The following is a 6,022-nucleotide window of genomic DNA, read 5'->3' on the forward strand; positions in this document are numbered from 1 at the left end:
AGGCAGGAGATGCGCATTCCCTTGCTGCTGGGGGTCGGGCGGACAGCAAAGAATGTGAAAATCAACACCCACTTTTCGGAAAACCTCCCTGGCGTCAGCCGCCATGTTTTACAGGGCGGCGACGGGGAACGCCAGCCGTCCGACCCGTCCTGGGGCTGCCGTGGCTGGTCCAAACCCAACACGCAGCTCAGCTTCCCCGGTCACACTTCGGAATATTAGCGGAAGAGCTGATTAAAACTGTTTTTTTCACCAGATGTGCCTTTAGACTGGGCTCTCTGGTCCTGTTGCTCCTGCTACAGCAGCTGTAGCCTCTCCTGGGGGGGCAGAGCCCGCAGCTGGGTAGTGACATCTTAAGCAGTCCTGGCTAAATCTGGTCAGGACAGGGTTGGCACGGTGGCTTTTGGAAAGTACACCACCGGGATTTTACAAAAATACAAATGTTAATCAAGATCTTGATGCTCTCACCTCACCAGTGTGGAGCCGTTAGCTCAGCGGTGCCACAAATGGCCTGTCACCATGGAGGCCATCAGCCCGGCAGCCTTCTGATGGCCAGGAGTGTGGTGGAGCTTCAGCCAGAAATGTCTCGTGTCTTCCTGACACTTGCCGTTTCCCCTGCGCAGAGCACATGGGCTTGTGTTTGGTTAAATCAGACCAGCTTTAATAAAGCCCACATTCACGAACAGTTGCTCTTTTAATGCAGCCTGCCAGAAAAGCAGCCACGTTTGACTGGAAGGCATGGCCGTTTTGTTTTTGTTTAGGCTGCTCACAGGAATGGACATTCATCCAGGAGAGGTGGTGAAACAGGCATTGGATTAACACAGCTTTTCAAGCTTATGTCCTGCTCCCAGTATTTCAGGTTACCAGATAGGAGGCAGAGCGAAGACGCCCTTAAAATCAATTCCATGCTCATTTTATTTATTTCTTTAAATTAGTTGGACTACAAAAATGTGTAAAGGCTGCAAATATGAATGCAGAATTTGTTCTAACTCTGCAATAACAAAGATAAGAGATCTATTGCCAGAATACCCTTTATTTTCCAGGTAGACACTGGTCCTGTAATGCAGGCACTGATTGTATCCGCTGCTATGCTGCCACCCATAAGAAATGGCAGAGAGAAAAATATGTGTATTTTCATTCAAATGAAGCTGGCTTGTTTTGTTTATTATCCATCTCCCTTAGAGACACTATTCCATATAAAGGTTTGTTTCCACAGACATCATCACGTTACTGGGACACTGCATTTCTTTAAGTGATTTTCAGTTTTGTTTGTCCCCTCTCACCTTCGGGTCTTGGAGTTCGTGTTGAATAGGAACAGGCAATTTCTGTTGCGTTGTCTTCTTTCATTTCACCTGCTGCTCTTTAGTTTATCACATCCAAATAACACCATAGTCACACACTGGATAATGGCTGGATTTTGCTGTGGTTTAACTGAGCAGCCCTTTGCACCTGCTTTTTTGTTGTCATCCACCATTACAATGGGTACTCTGTGGCAGAAACATTTGAGTCAGGACCTTATTAAATCATTTCAGTTCAGGAGGGCAGCATTTTATGAGCATTAAATCCACTTTGAAAAACTGGATTTTAACAAGCTAAGAAATAAACAGGCATGAGAGAGAAACAGATATTCTAAGTAACCAAGATATGAGGCTAATGATCTGAATCCAGCAAGCTCTCCTGAAGCAGCAAGTTGGCCAGCAGAAAATATATATTAAAAACACGGAGACATCGCCTAGCATGGGCTTGCAGTAAAAACAGTGCAGTGCTTATCTATGTGATACCATTTAATATGCATCATTAATACGCAGCAGCAAGTAAGTGGCTGTATGAATTCAGCACTGCAGAGGCAATGGGTGTAGGAAAGGAGATTTGTTCTGAGATTAAAACCCCAGTGTGGGTGGCAGGACACTCGGTTGTGTTTCACACCTTGTCAGACTGCTATTGTGAGCTTTATTGAATTATGTCAGTGAGTCGCTATATGTGTCATCCTGTGAAATATATATAATTCCTATACTGAAATTAGTGTATGGCACAGTCAGTGTTAAAAAAATGAAATTATATATACTGTGTGTTATATCAGCATTTCTTGCAGAGGTACAGGCACTTCTGTGATACAGGCTGACTACACTGCATGCCAGACTTTAACAGTTTGTATCAGATTTGTTGTTTGCCATTACTTTTGCTTTTCAGTCCTTTGGAAAAATACCAAGGCAGGAATGTGAAGTTACAACTGTACACAAAACCTTGATTCTCCCTGTTCGCATGTATATTGTTTACAATTTAGTCCATCTTGATACATGGTTAAAGGGATACTGGTAGCAGTACAGTTTGTATTGGTTTTGTTAAATGAAAAAGCAAGAATTGCTTACATCTGTTATAATATTGCAAATCTTGATAATTATAATTGCCTAAAAATGCAAGTAGTAGGTCACTGCTTAGGGTGAAGATAATTATAATTGCCTAAAAATGCAAGTAGTAGGTCACTGCTTAGGGTGAAGCTTCTCTAGTCAGCTCAAACATATCTGCATCAACCTTCAATTAAGAACTTTAAAGATTCACATGAAATTTATGGTGGTATTTTTGTGTCCCAAGTTTATCAAAGCTTTCAAGCATGGGTACTTTATCCCAAAGCCTGCATTTGTGCCTTGCCTGTATAGAGGCTGTGCTCCATTCATAACACTTACTGATATCCACAAAGACAGTGTAGGTGATACTCCACAGTTCTGACCTCCTATTGTGTGGTGTTGTGACACACTGTCCCTCGTACAATGGCGCTTGTCAAACGCAGCAGCTTAATCTCTGCAATTTCAATAGGTTCTTCAGCTTGGAGCATCTCTTTGCCTTGCTGTGTTTCTCTGCTTCTGTGTGAGCGTGGATTTGCACATTATTGCTCACTCTCTTAAATGTACATCCCACCACACACCCGCAAAAAGCCCCAAAGTGAATCTGTCTTGAGATCGATACATCCCTCTAAAGTAGCTGTGAATTCATGCTGCTTGAGAATCTGGCTCTGTCTGTCTGAGATTATGAATTATAGATTTAGAAATGAAAGCTCAGTCTCATCCACAGAAAATAATTGTATAAGCTGCCTTGTGCTACTTCATTAAAATTGACATATCCTAGAAAAACTACTGTTAGTGAGTTGTTTAGTCCAGTCAGTCATTGGGGTGATGATCTTGCTGCAGTGAACAAGCTTTGCCATTAACTTTCACAGTGTCAGAAATTTGCCCCCTGATACTCTGTTAAAGAACAAATTAGAGATGCCTGTGACAGTGATTCCTGTACTTTGGACCTTTACCCTTTTACCTGAACCAAAATACTCATCTTTTATTTGCTTTAAGTCACAGCTTGTGGTATTACTGTGCTTTCATGATTTAGATGAAGAGACTGGCAAGTAGCTTTATATAGCTAATCTTTATATTGGCTAATCAGTAGAAAATAAATATTTTCCTGCAAGTTTATTATTAACCACTATTGCAGGGACTGGAAACTGTAGACCAGGGTTATTCCCAGGTTTTGTTTGCCTGGATACTGAGCTTCAGCTCTGTGCTGCGGACCACACATGCTACCGCTTGGCCATCCTGCCCTACCTTACTTCCAGCGAGCCTTTCCTGCTGGATAATGTTGTCCACTGCATTTATTAAAGACAAGTTCTCCTTCATTGCTAGTGCAATGGATTGACAAGCCTTTGTTTTTATGAACTGTTTCCATCACCTTGCCCATGAGCCATTTATTTGCACCTTAGCTATGGCATACCTAATTCATGTTCTTTAATTTGTGTGCCTTTGATAATTGGAGAAAGCAAATATGGACCATTCTGAGAAGCAGGTAGTCTTGGAGGGAAGAAAACATGGATCTGAAATGATGCAGTATCTGAAAGATTTTATTCAAAACAATCATACTTCTCTTTTCTAGTTTAAAAGATGAACAGGAGATAAATTCCATCCAGCACTTTCAGCTGCAGACCAGGACTTTTCACATAACAGAATGGCACAAACTCTGAATTCCCATCTCCTGGCCTGAAGTTCCAGTCCTTACGGACTTCCTTGACTCTCATCAACCTTAGTGTGCTGTGAGAGCCTGGAGTGTTTTTCTTTTAAAGAATTGCTAAGAATGAAAAATGAAGCTCGTAGAAACTTAGAAAATGCTAAAATGAAGGTTGCTGCTGTGGATTTAATTCCTCTGTTCGTTCTTACATATTACTTGTTTCTTTCATGCATATTAGTATGCTCTATTTTCTATAGTAATGGTGCTTCATTAACTACACATTTGGACGAAGTTACTGAATGAAGCTGTTCTATATTCACCTCTTGCTATCACATTCCAGTATATGGTCCATGCTTTATTCAGCAAGCATCATATAATTGCCACTGGATGAGCCAAGAAGTAGCATGTGACTATATGATGGGAAGAACATACTGTGAGACACATTCACAGGAAACAGGAGCTAAGATGTCAAAGATGATTTTAACATGGGTATTTCCATTCTTGGTGTTGTAACAATGTGATTCTTTTAGAACATTGCTTTTTGTGGAATTTTTCACATCTGCTGGATTGTTTTCAGAAAAGCAGAAGGATAAAACTTCATTTGTGCAATTTTTCACCAATTAACACAAAAAGTCTATTTATTTAATAAAACCCTGCACCACATGGGTTTTATTATTTTGTGAATGTGTTCACGGAGGATGCCTTGCCCTATTTCAAATGCAGATGCACAATATTGAGCCTCTCCTACTGTCATCTTTACAGTCTTCATGCCAAAATCTATGCACTGATTTCATAGAATGATAGAATCATAGAATGCTTTGATTGGAAGGGACCTTTAAAGGTCATCTAGTCCAACCCCCCTGCAAGAGCAGGGACATCTTCAACTCGATCAGGTTGCTCAGAGCCCCATCCAACCTGACCTGGAATGTTTCCACGGATGGGATACCTACCACCTCTCTGGGCAACCTGTCCCAGTGTTTCACCACCCTCATGGTAAAAAATTTCTTTCTTAAATCCATTCTAAATCTGCCCTCCCTTAGTTTAAAACAATTACTCCTTGTCCTGTCACAACAGGCCTTGCTAAAAAGTCTGTCCCTGTCTTTCCTATAGGCCTCCTTTAAGTACTGGAAGGCCGCAATAAGGTCTCCCTGGAGCCTTCTCTTCTCCAGGCTGAACAACCCCAACTCTCTCAGCCTGTCCTCATAGGAGAGGTGTTCCAGCCCTCTGATCATTTTTGTGGCCCTCCTCTGGACCCACTCCAACAGGTCCATGTCCTTCCTGTGCTGAGGGCTCCAGAGCTGGACGCAGTACTCCAGGTGGGGTCTCACCAGAGCAGAATAGAGGGGCAGAATCACCTCCCTCGACCTGCTGGCCACGCTTCTTCTGATGCAGCCCAGGATATGAGCCCCTTCTGGGTTGTGAGGGCACATTGTCAGCCCATGGCCAGCTTTTCATCCACCAGTAGCCCTAAGTCCTTTTCCGCAGGGCTGCTCTCAATCCATCCATCCCCCAGCCTGTATTGAAACCAGGGATTGCCCCGACCCAGGTGCAGGACCGTGCACTTGGCCTTATTGAACCTCATGAGGTTCACACAGGCCCACTTCTCCAGCTTGTCCAGGTCCCTCTGGATGACATCCCGTGCTTCTGGCCTGTCAGCCTCACCACTCAGCTTGGTGTTGCCTGCCAACTTGCTGAGGGTGCACTCGATCTCGCTGTCAATGTCATTGATGAAAATATTGAACAGAACTCGTCTCAACACAGACCCCTGAGGGACACCACTCATCACTGATCTCCATCTGGACATTGAGCTGTTGACCACCACCCTCTGGGTGCGACCATCCAACCAATTCTTTATCCACTGAACAGTCCACCCATCAAATCCATCTCTCTCCAATTTAGAGAGAAGGATGTTGTGGGGGACTGTGTCAAAGGCCGTACAAGAAGTCCAGATAGATGACATCCATTGCTTTTCCCTTGTCCACTGATGTGGTAACTCCCTTGTAGAAAGCCACTAGGTTGGTCAGGCAGGACTTGCCCT

Source organism: Ciconia boyciana, chromosome 4 (genome assembly GCF_034638445.1).
Source record: "Ciconia boyciana chromosome 4, ASM3463844v1, whole genome shotgun sequence".
NCBI lineage: Eukaryota > Metazoa > Chordata > Aves > Ciconiiformes > Ciconiidae > Ciconia > Ciconia boyciana.